The sequence below is a fragment of the Panthera leo genome, chromosome C1 (genome assembly GCF_018350215.1).
Source record: "Panthera leo isolate Ple1 chromosome C1, P.leo_Ple1_pat1.1, whole genome shotgun sequence".
Taxonomy (NCBI): Eukaryota; Metazoa; Chordata; class Mammalia; order Carnivora; family Felidae; genus Panthera; species Panthera leo.
Genome location: NC_056686.1, coordinates 173752702 through 173770616, shown reverse-complemented (window position 1 = coordinate 173770616; position 17915 = coordinate 173752702). Strand labels below are relative to the sequence as shown.

At 34.0% G+C, this 17915-nt stretch overlaps 1 protein-coding gene across 10 annotated transcripts in view; it reads left to right on the top strand.

Annotated features, from left to right (window-relative positions):
• The window catches only part of TFPI (tissue factor pathway inhibitor), a 102263-nt gene that overhangs the window by 27124 nt on the left and 57224 nt on the right, over positions 1-17915 (top strand). For 5 of the 10 annotated variants that reach the window (XM_042949397.1, XM_042949396.1, XM_042949401.1 and 2 more), the window contains 2 exons: positions 3772-3875; positions 6959-7318. The gene's annotated coding sequence lies outside the window, so the exon portion shown is untranslated. Of the gene's footprint in view, positions 1-3046; positions 3149-3771; positions 3876-6958; positions 7319-17915 lie in introns of all 10 variants that reach the window. The other 5 variants (XM_042949406.1, XM_042949402.1, XM_042949405.1 and 2 more) reach the window with 4 other exon arrangements.

Below are 17915 nucleotides of genomic sequence, written 5' to 3'. Positions count from 1 at the left end.
AAGGCATAAGAAGGACTCAAGAGTTTTGAATACTGGAGGTAATTCTCTGGGTCTTTTAGTCCAGTTGTTTCATCTGTCAGGAAACTAATGTCAGGATGTCTTTTGAACAGCTTCCACATGTCACTTTCCCTCCCTTATTTCTTCTAGGAGTGAACATACTCTTTATCATAGAACAGCTCATCCTATCTTTTTAAACTATAATTGGTAGGAAAGTTATCCTAATTTTAAGCTAAAAATACATGTCCCCATTATCTTCATTCACCTAATTATTCTGGAGCAAACTAGATTAAATTTACTGTCATTTCTATACAACCATCTCCTGAATACTTTAAGATAATAAATACAATGACTCTGCCCACCTTTCAGTTTCTATTTTGAAAATTAAATATTCTGGGTTTAATCAAAATGTTTTAGACATAAGTACTTTTAAAATATCTGAAGTGTATGCCTTAAAAAAAAAAAACTAGGTTTTATCTCACTACTCTGAACACATTCTGGTTTGACAATTGTTCTCCTAAACTATGGTACAAATATAAGAGCAAAATACTGCAATACTGCAAAGGGAAGTGGGAGTATTACTTTCCTTATGCTAGATGACATAGATCAATTATTGTGACCTAAGATTGTATGATACCTTTTTAATAGTCATGTCACTTCCATAGGAGTTACTTCACAGAGGTAGATGTATGATGAATCTTATAAACATCAATGAAAAGCAACAGAATTTACTCTTTATTCACATTTTAGAGATACAGATATACATTCCAGATTCTCTCAGAAGGAGTTAGACAAACTAAATATGATTAGGAAAAAAAAAATCACATTAATGAAAGTGAAAGTTCTAACTAATCTCACCATGCTATCTAATAGAATATCTGATTCTAAAAACCTAGAAAGAAGAAGCTAGGAATTCAACTTGTTTTGTTTTTCCTCTGAGACATTCCATTTTAAAAATATCAATACGTAGGGGCGCCTGGGTGGCTCAGTCGATTGAGTGTGCAACTTCAGCTCAGGTCATGATCTCATGATTCGTGGGTTCAAGCCCCGCATCGGGCTCTGTGCTGACAGCTCAGAGCCTGGAGCCTGCTTCGGATTCTGTGTCTCCCTCTCTCTGTGTTCCTCCCCTACTCTCATTCTGTCTCTCTCTCACTCTCTCAAAAATAAATAAAGATATAAAAAATAATAATAAATAAAAATAAATAAATAAATAAATAAATAAAGATATCAATAAGTAGCAATAACTGTGAAATGCAATGTTTAAGCACAGATGATAGAAAGATTTAGCTTTCCCTATTTTTTTAGTTAATTTTTTTTTGTCTGATGAGAAAAATCATTTGCTCAAGATGTCTGCCTATTAATAATGTAAGTTATAACTGAGAGTCCTGTGGAGACTCTCTTGAGAATGCTAAATAACCCTCAACCATGCGTAGACCTTCAAGTTGCCACTGTTACCACTACTTCTCAATAACCATTCTCATAAAAAAATAAGAAAATATATACTATTAATTAAAACATGAACTAGACAAAACAAAAGTAACATAATGATTCCAGTTCTCAAGTTTGCATTTATGCACTTATTCTGATTTCCATGTGAAAATTCAGTCTAGTTTGAGAAGAATTTATTTTTCTGTAGATGGAGTCAGCTTGTGACCATAAAATTCCTAAAAACCTTTTTGTTATGATTATACTGCTAACAAGAATTTGTTTTAATCCACAACATATTTCAAATTGATTGGTGCTTAATTTTGTTTATACTGTTGTTTACCATCAGTAAATTTCCAGAAAGCATTTCCCCCCTAATACTTCATATCCTACAATTAAGTGCATAGGAAGAAAAGGAAAAAAAAAAAGGGAATAGGGCTCCAGAAAGACAGAAGGAATGAGGTCCAGGGGTCTAATTTTAGTAACCAGGTATCCATAGTTCTGTATTCAAGGTTATGTAATATAATAATATGGATGCAGTCAAGATAATATATCTATGAGGGAAGAAGATATATAAGTAGAGTGTATATTATGCATTTCTACTTAAGTTAACACTTGATAGCAAAGTACCCCCAAATTTACAGCGTTTTTAGCAAGAAAGCGTTTATTTTCACTCACCTTTGTGCGTTGAATGATCTGGATCATGTGGGTCAAGAGAGTCATTTGTCAGAGAAAATGAAAAAAACAAAACTACAGAATCATAAAATTCATAAACTTCTCGTAAAACTCATAAAAATCTACTTACCTATTACTTCTTGGTTTTTTATCTGCTCATTCTATGAACCAAACCTAGCAATATAGCAAAACTTGATGTCAGTGTGGAGGGAAAATATCCTCTTGTCTCTTGGTTATCAAGGAAGGGCTCTGTGGGAGGTGCAGCAAATATGTTTGAACAAATAATATAATTTACCACAGAGAAAAGTAGACAAAGAAGCTAAGATTCCCTTACTCCCTGACATATGTCTAAGCCCCTACTTCCCTATGAGAAGAATTGCTTTTAGAAAACTCCTTTCAGAAATTAAGAAAATTGAGATACTTCATGGTTAAAACAAACCAAACCAAGGGGCACCTGGGTGGCTCAGTCGGTTGAGCGTCCGACTTCGGCTCAGGTCATGATCTCGCAGTGTGTGAGTTCGAGCCCCATGTCGGGCTCTGTGCTGACAGCTCAGAGCCTGGAGCCTGCTTCGGATTCTGTGTCTCCCCCTCTCTCTGCCCTTCTCTGCTCATGCTCTGTCTCTCTCTGTCTCAAAGATAAATAAAAACATTAAAAAAAAAAAAACAAAAAAACAAACCAAAACGAATTTTTGTATCAGTAAAAATAGGGGCTTGAGAGTTAGTTTTGTTCATAAAATTTTGTTCATAAATAGAAGCAATTTTGTACCCATGTTTGTATGTGTCATACCTATTACACAGAGTTTCTCTGGATACATTTTGATAAAATTTAGATGCCATTCTTTTTTACATTTGAAATCTGAAAATGTGTATGGTTTCCATTTGCTGATCAGTTTTCAGAAATTCATTCTCAGGAAAGTGAACTACAAGCTGTCCATGGTTTATATTCTAGATAAAGGATGAAGGCTGAGACAAAGAATTGAAGCTCAAACACTCATCCCTTGCCGAATCCAACTCAAGACCTTTATAGTCACACTTTGTGACTTTGTGATAAGTAATTGGTTGAAATATAAAGCAATAGAATGTCTAATCTTTCACATACTTTGGAGTAAACAGACATGAATAAAATAGTTGTTCAATGTGATACAACTTAATTTCGTTTTAGATGTTTATCAAAACTTCTGTATAATTTGGTTTTTGACATCCTGTCTAATTTTGTTCTCTGTCCTACAGCAGAGAACTCTTCTCATAGTTCCTCATAGTGTACTCTTCTCATAGTTCCTTCAAGGAATTAATTTCCTTCCATATTTGTCTCACCCATCTAGTTAGTTACCTGAACTTGTTGAAACATTCAGTATATTTTAATGGAAAAGATTCTTAATGGGTAAATTAGGAAATGTTTTCTGATATATAGAACAAGTAAAGAAAAAAAAAAGACTATTTCCTAGCTTGGATATGAATTAAACAAACTCCTAGTAAGAGCCTGGAATGTTATTTGTGTTGTGTGGTGGTTGGAAAGCAAAAGTGAACAGGATGGTAAGGAATGAAAAGGAAAGTACCTTAGTATTAGGTGGGCAGTTGAAAATCCAGATGCTGATTAGATACAAAGAACTTTAAGATACAATGGCAAAGAATCAAATTGTTGGTGAGAAAAATTTTTTTATCCGACTAATTTAGACTTACACTGACTTGTACACAGTGGAATGGCAAGCTGGTGGCAGAACTACAAGAGGGAGCGCACGTAATCCTCAGAGAAGAGAAAATGTGAGTCCACAAAGCAGGTTAGTGACAGACTATCTTATCTTAATAATAATTGACCTTCATGTCCCCAGGCTCTCTTCTGCACAAGAATATTCCAGTTTGTGTAAGTTATATGGAACAAAATGGTGAAAAGTTTTCACTGATGCAACATAAATATGAAATTGATGATTTCTGGGAAATTAATTTTGGCTTAGCTACCACTCTTTCAAATAAAGTTCTTTACATAATAAAAAAGATTTCTCAAATGATTTTAGTGTGCTAAAGAGCAGAAATTCAACCAAGTAGATATGAATCTAACCAATTGCCAGTTGGTTTTGTTAAGCGATGCATAAATTGGGCAGCATCCCATCTAGAAAATAGAGACCTCCAAGGAGTTGTACAAAATGGAAGGTTTTTTATAGGAAGTAGGTGGAATAAGAAAGTAAAACAAAAGAAAGGATTGCTCCAGGCAAGGTCACTTTTCCTTAGAGTGAAGGGCAGGAGGTCAATATTGGGTGAATTATCTTATCTGCCTTTGGGGATGTGTGAGGGCCCATGTGACAGATTACTTCACTGGTGCTTATCAGGAAATTCCAGACTAACAGGTTAAGATTTACCTTTCTGCTGGGGGAGGTTGAAATTGCAATTAGGTATTAAGCCCCAGTTTAGTGACTTGGCCTAAGTGATGCCATTTTGGGCCTCTGGTTATCTTTTTAACAAGGGAAACAGGGATTGAGTACTACAAGGATGTATGTTTTTAGTACTTAGGAGAACTGGAAGTAGAACTGGAGAAGGACTTTGCTGTAGAATTCAGACACCCTCTCTCACCTCTCCTGTTCCCAGTCTTGTCTTGCTTTCATTCTTTCTCATCTCCTCTCAGAGGCTGTACATTCTCTGTCATTCTTTTCATCATTCTCTCTCCACATAATCATCTTGCATATATCATTACAGCTGCCAGCCCTTTCTCTATGTCAGCTTTTTAGTTAAGAGCTTGGCACCTACTCTATACTTTTTCTACAGCTCTTAGTTCAAGTTCGAAAAAAGAAATCTGATTGGCTGAGCTTAATTCTACCCCAACAAAGCCTGTAGATTAGCCCCAAAATTAATCAGTGTTCATTCCAATCCAAAACCAGGCAAATTTCCTCACAAATGTGAGTAGGAAGGGAACACTGAATATGCTTGAGAGGCAGGGTCTGAGTTAATAAGGGGTAATTATGCAGCAAAGTTTCATTGTTAAAACCAAAGTTTTAACAAAGAGATGTTTAAGATGTTTAAGACCGTAGCTTGGGCCACTTCAAGGAGTCATTCTGTTTTCCTGGGTATATCCTATGTATACAGAAAGTATACATGTTACTAAACTTGTTTGTTTTTCCCTGTAAATCTTTTATTATAGGGTGGTCTCACCCAAGAACCTAGAAGGGTAGAGGGAAAATTATTTTTTCTCTCCTACACCATTGTCTAGAGGAAAGAATTTTATTTGTCCTTCAAGGTCCTTCTAGCTGGAATAAGAATTAAATTGACATGAGATAAACAGGAGAAAATAAAATTTAATTTTGTACATATGGGAAATCCACACAGACATGGAAATTCCAAATTCCAGGCAAAATGAGGTATATGTGTCACTCTGAACTAAGGAGGGGTTAGGGGTCTGATACTTCAAACGGAAAGCATGCAATTCACTGGAAGATAAAAAAGAGTAAATATTCGGTAAACAAACATTTGCAGGGCTATCAAAAACAATAGGACCTAGAGACTTTGATCAAACAGGTCTTGCTAGGTTCTTCTCTACCATGCCTAGTTCATATCATAATGTAGTTATCTCTAGTGATAGTTCTATTTCCGAAGCAGATCCTCTGTCTAAATCCTTTTAGGCTGTCGTGGGGAAGGTAAACAGTCTTTTCTGAATCTGCTGAGTTTTGAGTGCTTTTAAATAAAAAATAATCTTCATGCCAAATTGAGCCATCTTGGGGTGGCCTGTCCTGGGCACCTTCTTCATAAGCTAGTTGTGAGAATTAAATGAGGTTATTTATGTGCTAGACCCCTAATAATTATTCAATAAATATTAAAAATACAGAAGAAGAAAAGTTACCCCTCTCACAAAGATTAAAGGAATGAAACAAACAAAAAAAGAAAAGCCAAAGGCACAAAGACAATCTAAAAAGGGAAAAACAGGAAACTGATGGATTTTTTGATCAAATGACTGAAACCTTAATGGAATAGTAGATTCTGAAATCATAGGAAATCTTTAGTGATCTTAGTCTGATATGATCATAATTCCATTATGAAAACACTAAAGGTTAGTGGAAGAGAGCCAAAGCATAAGAGACTCTTAAAAACTGAGAACAAACTGAGGGTTGATGGGGGGTGGGAGGGAGGAGAGGGTGGGTGATGGGTATTGAGGAGGGCACATTTTGGGATGAGCACTGGGTGTTGTATGGAAACCAACTTGACAATAAACTTCATATATTGAAAAAAAAAGAAAAAAGAAAACACTAAAGGTTAACCTCATGACAGCAACTTACAGCAGAACAATTGGACATATTTAAGAATTTACAAATTATGTGAAATAATATCATTATCATCATCATAATATAAACAATAGTAATAAACACAAAAATTAACATTTATTGAAGGTGAGTGTCTTAAGTGTTTTATATATGTTTATATGTATACATATATGTATTAATCCATTTACTACATATATCAAACTTAAAAACCTTTATTATTATTATGTTAGGGAAAAAGAAATGGATGCTCAGAGAGTTTAAATAATTGACCAAAGTTGCAAAACTAGCAAAGAGCTGAGGTTTAGGGTTCACAGCCCATCATTCTGCAATAGATAATTCTCTAATCCTAGGAAACTTCAGAAGCCCTCAGATTGTTTTCTTAAGTATACCCATAATGTGGATAAAATAATTTGAAGAAAAAACAAACTGGAAAAAGAGGTCATTTTATTAAGTAACAATGTAATAGTAAATATATATTGTAAAAATATATAGCTCTGAGGGGAAAAGTGTTTTTTTCTTTTTTTAACTGATTATAAAAAGAATCCTGGAAAGTGAAAGATACAGTTCTTCAAGAACAGTAATTCTGAATTCTGTTTCCTTCATTTTGTCCATAATAGAAAAGCCTTTCGAAGTGTTTGGCGAAATTAGCCTAAATACTATTGGAGTGACCTAAACAGGAAGCCTGGCTATTCCCAACTGCCTGTGATCTCTGAAACCAGCTCTGGGGCTCCCTCTTTGCTCCAATAGACAGGAGCGACTTTGGGCTACATAATCATCAAATTCTTACCTCGCCCTTTCACTGCTAGTAGGATCAGATTACATTTCTTTCACTATTCTCCACTCCCCAGTTTCTTGATCTGTTTAAAAGAAGTAGAAAAGATAAATCTTCTCTTCAGTGCCTGGAAGGGAAAACAAAATAACCTCAACTCCGCTTTGAAAAAAAATCTTTCCAAGAACTTTCTTCAGAGATTTGACTCGTGAGTACTTGGCAATATACTTTCTAGCCCATGAGAAATAACCTTTATTTATTTTTTCTTGGGAGAAAAACAGGGTACTGAGAGGTAAAGGCTGGTAGGGGAGGACCATTGTCTGTAACCCTATAATGAAAATTGACTCTTCTCTGTAAACAAAGTAAACTCATATTTCAGTGCAAAACTAAGTTCTCAGCACTTTGCATTTAGTTCTAATGCAAATATATATGCAGTATATATTTATGCTTGAAGACCTTGAACATTTTTGTAAGAAGTTGGTGAGATGTAGTCTTTTTTGTAATTCTTAGCTTGTGGTAGCAATTTGTTACTAATTGTGTGTTTAATTGGAATTTTCTGAAGATTTGGTTTACTTTTAAATAGTATATATTAACATATAAAGAAATATGATTGAGAGACTCCCTGGCAGCCTTATGTTTAAAGAACCTTCTTCCATTACTTTTAATTGTTGGTAGTTAAAATGAAGCATAAACATTAGAATTCTTGTAAACTAAATTAAATATTTTATGCCTGTATTAACTAATCTCTCTAAGGAAATACTTTACAAGCCTTCAAAGAATAAAACTCACATTCTAAGATACTTAAATAAGAATATATATCATTTCACTATTTGTAGTACAATGATGTTAATTAAAGCAATAGATCACATACCTACATGATGTACTATCATGTTCATGTTGGTTATGAAACATTAAAATTTGCTTCTGGTAGCCAATAAAAGCACATAATATAAAAGTACACAACCACCGAACTATAATAAGACAAAGTTATTTAATTATGGAAAAAGCTCATTTGTGTAAGTAATACCAAAAAATGAAGGCCAAACAGTGCCATGTAGGAAAAAAAAGAAAAGATAAGCAACAGCCACAGTGTGACTCAGTGCTCTGGAAATTAGTCACAAAATGACTTTGTAAATTGTGTGATAAACACAGAGGGCAGAACCCAAGCAGGAAATCTACAGCCCAGAGAGTTATATTTTATGTATAAAGGCATAGTATTTACATCAGAAGGGAAACATGTCAATTTTGAGATACTGCAAAGTTTTTAAACCTAAGAAAATCCTTTCCAAAAACAGTTTTAGATTGTTTTTAATTCATCATTCTAGTGCATGATTATTTCAAGACATTTTATCTATATCTCCTCTAATCTTTAAACTAAAAAATGAATACTGTCTTCGAAAATGTATCGGAGTATGCAATTTAATTCAGAGCCTATGGGTTAATAAAATTATATAAGATATTCATAGGGATCAAAGGGGTTAAATATTAATGTAAATACTGGTAATTAACATTACAGATGTAAAAGCAAAACTTTAAAATACTTGGAGAAGGGCACCTGGGTGGCTTAATCGGTTAAGCATCCGACTTTGGCTCAAGTCATGATCTTGCAGTTCACAAGTTCTAGCTCTGCGTTGGGCTCTGTGCTGACAGCTCAGAGCCTGGAGCCTGCTTCGGATTCTGTGTCTCCCTCTCTCTCTGCCCCTCCCCCGCTCGTGCCCTGTCTCTCTCTCTCTCTCTCTCTCTCTCTCTCTCCCCAAAATTAAATAAAAACATTAAAAAAAATTTTAATTAAAAAATTAAAGAATGTTGTTGGAGAACTTTAATGACATACATATTACTGTTTGGTTCCTCTTTCCATTAGGTTTGCTGAATGGCACAAGTTTTGTTTTGTTTTTGTTTTTTTAAAGGTATGGTCTGATACCTTTAAGTATTTGTTTTACATTCAATAGACTAGATCAAACTGTGGCTCCTGTTCAAATGGATTATGCCATCAGTTGGTGCTTGCTGGCCTGATTGTAACTCTAGGCTTCACTTGATTGTTGGTCATACAACTACTCTGACTAGAATCTTCTTTTATAAACATTTTTGCTAAATTTAAAAATAAAATAATCTATGAAGTGGGAAATTGTGTTATTAAACTATACTTTTTATAATATTAAGTTACTCTTCTCTTGAGAATTAATTTCCTGACCATTATTTTATCTATATTATTCAAATTCAAAAGATAATTGGACAAGATGAGTAACTACTGGAAGAAAAGGCCAAGTTCGAAAGGCTTTACTTATTCTCAGAATACCTAGCAACTGACCAAATAGTAAATGCTATATATTCTTTAGAAACGGTTGGTTTAAATTCAGTGTCACAAACTTTTAAGACACATTTCAACTCAGATCACTACCTAATTAGCAGGAAAAAAAGTGCAAAGTAAAAATCTTTGCAAAATAAAAGAATAAAGGGCAGGAGAAACAATATGAAAAGGGAAGGGAAGTACTTAGAATAGGATTTTTAAAAAATACCTTATTTATTAGTATACATAAATAAGTTGAATGGTAATATTGGTTAAAATAAGTTAATTATATCAACAATTTATTTTTGCTATGTAGACATGATTTAAGAACTGTACTATAATTCACCTATTTCAGTAAAGCCTGACTCTAGCACCCTTCCGTTTTTGTTTTCCATCTAAAACATTTAACTTGGGAAATTAATTTACAGATTTGTCTTTTTAAAAACAAAAATGTTCTTTTGTTGTTGTTAAAGTCTATTTACTTATTTTGAGAGAAAGAGAGAGAGAGAGTGGGAGAGGGTCAGAGAGAGAGAGGGGGAGAGAGAGAGAGAGAGAGACAGAGACAGAGAGAGACAGAGAGAGACAGAGAGAGACAGAGAGAGAGAGAGAGAGAACTCCAAGCAGTGTCCCCACTGTCAGCACAGAGCCTGATACGGGGCTCAAAGTCACAAACCGTGAGATTGGAACCTGAGCGCAAATCAAGAGTCGGACAGTTAACCCACTGAGCCATCCAAGAGCACCTAAAAACAAAAAATATTCTTAAATGTATTATACCTTTTATAGAAATATACCAAAGCTATAATTTTTTGTTTGTGCCTTGGAGATATCTGAATTCAAGAAATTGAGTGACTATTAAAGTCCTTGTTTCTGAATATTAAATTTCATAAAAATGAAGAAATGTTGCAAGTTATTCCAGAAAGTTCTTTCTCTAGTAGGTCTCTGAAATCCTCCATGACTGGTTTCTTGGTGTGATGTATCATCGCCAGGAGCCCAGTCTTCCCACTACTCTTTTTTCCTTGTCTTCACTTCTTCTCCAAGTGGCAGGTGTCATGTAGAACCAAAATTTAGGATTCAACTACCAAAAGGCTAAGGATGACCTAATCATTGCCACATTTCTTCTTTCCAGAACCAATAACAAAAAGCACTGGATCCATGTCAAATTTGCTATGTTCATCTCTCTTTAGGACTTCCTTTGGGATCCTATGTTCTCTCTTAATTGGAACAAACACATTTTATTTTAAAGACAAAAGAGTAAAAGGACACCGTGATCCATAGTAGAAGTGCCAGTGATGCAGTATTTCTATTCCAATTGTTCTGTCTGGTGGACCACAGTTCCCTGAGGTGACATGGACTTACTGCAAGGAATTCCCTAATCAAAATGTAATAATAGCATAGTAGCATTCTCTGTAGACTGAATAAATATTATATGTTGTTGATTAGACTATTTCAACATCAGAAATGTGAAAGTATCAATCAATATGGCACTAATAAAATGTAGTGTTTTTATTACCAGCATAATTTGTCACTGGCATCCTTCAACTGTACCACACCCTCAGTGCCACCACCACTCTGCTGCCAACCTCAGTTTATCTCTCCTCTTCATGATTCATATCAATGTCTATCCTCGCCTCAAATCCCATATTATCCCATCTCTAAGCATCACCTCGTTCTTAACTTTACAAGACTTAAAAATGGAGTAAACTTTAGTAATGGGATGAGCCTTCAGAATAATAGTGTTTGTTGCAAACTTTTGATATTTTTAAAATTCATTTAGGAAACTTCAAATTATCTTACAAAATGAATCAAAATGATTATATTAAAATATCATATGCCTACTCTTGCTCTTTTTTGTGCCAACTATTTTCAAATATGCATGAATGTAAAATGAATGAATTTCTGATTCATACTACAAGAATGGACCTTGAAAGCATGCTAAAGTGAAATAAACCAGACACAGAAGAACATATAGTATATAGTTCCATGTGTATATCCAGAATAGACAAATTCATAGAGCCAGGGAGTAGATTAGAGTTTACCAGCATCTAGAGGAAGGGATAAATGGTGAGTTACTGATTAATGCATACAGAGTTTCTGTTTGGAGTGATGAGAAATTTCAGCAGTTGGTAGCAGTAATGATTGTACAACACTGTGAATGTAATTAATGCTACTGAGTTGTACACTTAAAAATGGTTAAAATAGCAGGGGCACCTGCGTGGCTCAGTTAAGCCTCCAACTCTTAATTTCACCTCAGGTCATGATCTCATGGTTCATGAGCTTGAGCATGTCGGGCTCTGTGTTGACAGCATAGAACCTGCTTGAGATTCTCTCCCTCCCTCTGTCTCTCTGTCCCTCCCCAGTTGTTCGTTCTCTCTCTCTCTCTCTCCCTCTCTCAAAATTAGATGTTAAAAAAATGGTTAAAATAGCAAATTTCATGGTATATCTACTTTACCACAATAAAAAATAAAAACAGAAAACTATTAAAAAGAATTCAGTGTATGGAAACCAATTTGACAATAAATTTCATATTAAAAAAAAAGAATTCAGTGTGAAGAATTCTAGATTCATGATAATATTCCTTTTATATTTTCTCAATAGAATAAAAGTACAAATATTATAATATTGGATACCTAAATTTTAAAAACTGAAAACAGGATCTTCCTGTTTTGTTTCCTGATGCAAACTGGAACCTATTTTTACCTGATATTGCTGTCCTGGAGGCTAATGTTTTTTATTCATATTGTCGTTTTTGGTTTTGGTATCAGGGTAATTCAGGGCTTACAGATTGAATTGGCAAGTACTCCTTACCTTCTGTTAAATTTTCTGGAGTAGTTAATGTAAAATTTGTATTATGTCTTCTTTAAATGTTTGGTGGCATTCATCAGTGAAACCATCTGGGACTGAAATTTTCTTTGTGGAAAGGTTTGTAATTACAAAATTCAATAAAAAATAATTATAAGCTATTCAGATTATTCATTTCTTCTTGAGTGAACTTTGGTAGTTTGTCTTTCAAGAAATTGGTCCAATTATCTAAGTTGTCAAATTTATACGCATCCGACTATTTCCTTATACTAGAATCTGTAATAATGTGAAACCTTCATTTCTTGATATTAGTGGTTTGTACATTCTCTATTCTTTTATGTCTATATTAAGATCTTTTCATTTTTCACTTGTTTGTTCATAAATAAAATGGACTTTTAGGCAATATATAATCTGGTCTTGATGCTTTACTCAATCAGGAAATATTTGCCTTTAAATTACAGTGCTTAGAGCATTTATATTTGATGTGATCATTGATAGGTTTGAATTCATGTCTCTCACTTAGCTGTTGTTCTATTGGTCCTAACTATTTTTGTTTTCTTTTTTACTTACTTGGGGTCTTTTGAATTCAGTATTATGTATGATAATATTTTATTGCCTTTGTTGGTTTATTTGCTATCATTCGTTGTTATTTTAGTGGTTGTTTGGGGGCTGAGAGTACACATCTTTGACTCATCCCATTCTACTTTCAAGAGATGTTAAGCCATTTCTCTAATAGTACAAGAAACTTCAAACAGTGTACTTCTACTTTTCCTTCCCTGGCCTTTGTGCTATTGTTGCCATATACTTTGTTTCCTTACATGTTATAAATTTATTCTGGTTTCAATTAGTCATCTTTTTAAAATAAACTTTTTACTTAAATACATTTAGATGTACAGAAAATTTGTGAAGCTAAAAAGACTAGCCATATGCTCCAAACTCATTTTATTAACATCTTATATTAGTAGGATACATTTGTCAAATTGATGAGCTAATTATCTTTTAAAGAGATTTAAATGTTAAAAAAAATCTTTTATATTTGCCCATGTAGTTACATGCTCTGGCATCTTCATTCCTTTGTATAGATCCACATTTCCATCTGATGCCATTTGCCTTCTTAGGCACATTCCTTTCTTTCCAGGACTCCAATTACATGTATATTAATTAAGATGCTTGAAATACCTCAAAGCTCAATTATTTATACCAGTTGAGGCAAACATAATCCCAAATGATAAATGCTGTAGACAAAATTTATATTTAGCATTAGAATTTGGTCTTATAATCAGGTGAAAGTGGGTACATTATTCAGATTTCTATATATCTTATTGGAGTTCTGTGGTTTTAATCTCTTTTAGCATAGTTGTTCAGTCCATGAGGATAGGAAGCAGGTACACAACAAAGAAATTATTGTGCATCCACATCCTGATGTTAATGTGCTTTCTCAAAAAATTGTGAGATAAGCAATTTATCTTAGAAACACCTAAACCTTTTTTTTAGTGCCCATAATTTTTTTCCTATTTTAGTCTTCCCAGGATTAACCTTTTTGTGTATGCTTTGTATGTTTTCTCTTAAGGAATTGCTGATGAATGTATCAACTAAAGAAAGATGTTTAATCCAGGAGAACTTAAATTAGCCACAATTCACATGGCAAGAGATTTCTTTTTTTAAATTTTTTCTATATATGGTCAGTTCATTTAAAGCCATTTTAAGTTTGCATGCATTAATTAAAGCCCTTTAAAAAGTAAAAAGTCCTTGAAATACCATTGTTTGCCATTTCATTGTTATATCAACATTACTCTCCCCACTACCACTTATCTGCATTCCATATTATCATCTCCATATTCAGAAACCAGAGACATACAAGTGACGGTCTCTCCTTGTAGTAGGTACTGGATGCCTCAATTAAACAGAGTGAGTGGGCATCCATAGATGCCCAGAAATGTGCATAAAAAATGTCTGTGCATGTGTGTATTTGTATTTTAGAAAGGAGCCTAATTTCCCTCAGATCTCAGTAGCTTATATCTCACCATGAAGGACATACCTGAGATGTGATTAAATATCTAAAGAAAACAGAATATAGAGTTAGGATCAAAAAGAGTATCAAGTAATAATATGTCCTAGAGAAGGCTACATAAAGAAGTTATCTTTGTAAAGTTTTTTTTGAAGATTTTTATTTTTAAATAATCTCTACACCCAATGTGGAGTTTGAATTCACAACCCTGATATCAAGAGTCTCGTGCTCTACCAACTGAGACAGCCAGGAGCTCCTCTTTATAAAGTTTTTCATGTGAGATAAGCCATAAAGTTATCCAACGAAAAAGAAATCTTTGAGAAAAGATCTTTTTGAAAAGCCAAGGGAGAGATTAAATCATTTTTAGATATCTTTCAGTTCTATCATTATACTTGAATAAGCAGATTCAATTTTTAATATCTTCAAAGCTGAGTATTAACTCAATATGCTTTTTATATATTAGGTCCTTTGCATGATACAAAAAGTATGCAATGCCATACAGTTTAATAATGTATAAATTAATTTAATTATTAATATTTAAAGTAGCTTACAAAAAAATCAAAACTCTGTTCTCTATTCTCAGAAAATTACAATCAAAGGAATTAAGTAGGGCATTTAACAAGAAGAGGTTATCGGATTCCTGATTATATGAGTATGTATTAGACTGAATTTGGATGGGAGAAAAAGAAATGACAATTTGGACAGACTAACTGGTTTTTGTAAAAATGTAAAATAATGAGCATTCGTTGAGGAGGAACCAAGAAAAACAGAGAACTATTTATTGGATCCTATGAGTAAAAAAAGAAGTGGCACCAATTGCCTTTCATTCTCTGGGCCTACAGTTCTCATTCTTTTATGGGTTTGACATTTTATAGTCTAAATTGAAGTAACTGAAGATCAACACGCTAATGGTTCCTGGAAGTCCATGACTCAGGTCCCTGGGGTTTCCCTGTTCCTTTACAGTGGTGATTCAGAGAAGTTGAACTCAGGATGTCATCTAAACATATGGGTACAGTCACGAACAGCTGCAGTTTCAATCTGGAACTAAGCTCAGACACCTCCAGATAGTTTTCATTAGAGCACAAGCATAAATTCCAGGATTTTTCCATATGAGGACTTATTTCACCAGCAATTACTCTCACTGAGTGAGAAAACTGATCATTATTGGTTCACCATGTTTACTGTACTTCAGGATAAAATCTTTAGCTCATAGGGGCTCCTGGGTGGCTCAGTCTGTTAAGCATCCTACTCTTGATTTTGGTTCAGGTCATGATCTCACGGTTTGCTCCATGAGATGGAGCCCTGCATTGGGCTGGGTGTTGACAGTACAGATCCTGCTTCATCGGATTCTCTGTCTTCCTCTCTCTCTGCCCTTCCCCTGATTGTGAGCACTCTTTCTCTCAACATAAATAAATAGAGATTAAACAAAACCTTTAGCTAATATTTGGAACCATAATACTTTTCCAGTCAGAAAGAAAGTTACCTGCTTCCTCCTCTTCAAAGATCCTTCTAGCTGGACTAAGAATCAAATTGATGTGAGACAGATTAATGGAGAAAATAAAATTTAATATCGTATGTATGGGGAATCCATATAGACATGGAAATTCCAAAGACAGGCAAAATGAGGCATATATGTCATCTTGAGCTAGGGAGTCTGAGACTTCAGAGGAAAGGAATGTACTTCACAGAGCAATAAGAAGAACAGATGTTTGGTAATTAGATGCTTGCCTTGCCATACAAATCTTGAGGTCACTCAAGATAAAATTCATCTCTGCTAGTAACCCTTATTCTGGGAAAGAAATTAAAAATTTCTCTCTTTTTTTAATTTTTTTTACATTTATTTTTTTATTTTTGAGAGACACAGCACAAGTGGGGGATGGGCAGAGAGAGAAGGAGACACAGAATCCAAAGCAGGCTCCAGGCTCTAAGCTGTCAGCACAGAGCCCACTGTGGGACTCGAACTCACAAACCGCAAGATCATGACCTGAGCTGAAGTTGGACGCTCAACTGACTGAACCACCAGGTTATCCCAAAATTTCTCTTGAGCTCGTAAGGTGTTGATTGCCTTCAGCTCAGAATAATCATTATGCCAAAGTGGCCCATCCTGAGGCAGTCTGCTTGGGGCCCCCCACATCATACATGGGCTAACACTTTGCTGTCCTTTTCTCATATAAACTAAGATAAGCAGAAGCAGAAAATTGAGAAGTTTCTAATATATTTGTCTAAACAGAGACAAAATCTGTGATGACAGGAGACTGAGGGGAAATTAGAAAACTTGACCAGACTTTAGTTATTGATTCTTGAAATAAAAAAAGGTAATATCAACCTGAATTGCATTAGCTATGAATCAAAGTTTTAATTTGAACCCTATTAGGAGGGTCTCAACCATTTTTCTGTGTTTTTCCAAAGTACGTATACCCTCTGATCATAGATGTTACATTCAATGTGAGTTAACAGATTCATTAGAATTAATACAGTATTTGTATAACCAAAAGATAATAGATGATAGATAGATACATAGATAGATAGATAGATAAATAGATAGACAGTTATATAGAGAAGCAATGGTCCTGCAATACCATTTTCCTATCTTGCTCTATAATGGGTACCTAGAAAAGCAAATATAAAAAGTAGGAAAAATAGAAGCAACTGTAGATCTTTCAATATTGTTCTCTTTTTAAATATGGACGTTGATAATAATAGAAAAAAACCACAGTTAATATATTCAGTTCTTTCTCCTCACAGCTGTATTTATTGTATTCATTTGTATCTTTTCTATTTCCTTCTATTTGAAGCTATTGGCTTCAGTAGTTAAGCAGAACTGAATTCTCAGAAACCTCCATTTTGGTTTGATATAGAATACCAACTTTTGTCCCCCTCCTCCTGCTAAAGAAAAGACATGAATACAGTATGTTGTGAAATGCTTTGCTTTTAAATAAACTTAGTATGGGAAGCAGAGTTACTCTGATAAGGAAAGATAAACTCAAAGAAATGAATGACATCTACTTCTGAACAGCAGCAAAAAAAAAGTCTTACAAATTTAACTGTAAAATCTAGACAATATAATTCCATGCATATTGTTATAAAAGACTTTTGGTAATCATGGGTAAATATATAACAAACAATCTTTGGCATTATTTCCTCTATTATGAGTTTCTACGTGATTTCTCTTTGTTCATTATATTTTTAGTATTTGAAGATTTATATCATATTTTCTTCAGACTTGACTTACAGATTTTTAGAAATATTTATACATATTTACATTTTCCCGACTCATAACTTCTAATTATCTCTTTATTCTCCTCTCTCCCTGCCCATCATTTCTCAATTTTCCTTCTCAATTTCCCAGGTCTCTGTTCTCTCTTAACTAGCAATAAGAATTAGTATTTCTTAGTATTATTTAAAGGGAGATTATTTTTCCTCTTTAAAGATATAAACATAGAAAAATTTTTAAAGATTTTAAATTGTTTTAATTGATGAGTTTCTTCTTGACTTATTTTACTTATAGGACATAGGTCCAAAACAGAGAATAAAATCCCCTAGTTAGAACTTGATGAAATGTTAGTTTCTAGAGATTGTAAATAACCTGAAATCCACTTTAGGGGAAAAAAGAGGAAGATATTTGCAAGAACAGTGGGTCTTTCTTGAACCAGGTGCCTTTTCCTTGAATGTTCGCAATTCCCATGTTTGAATTGAAGTTCTGCCAATTTG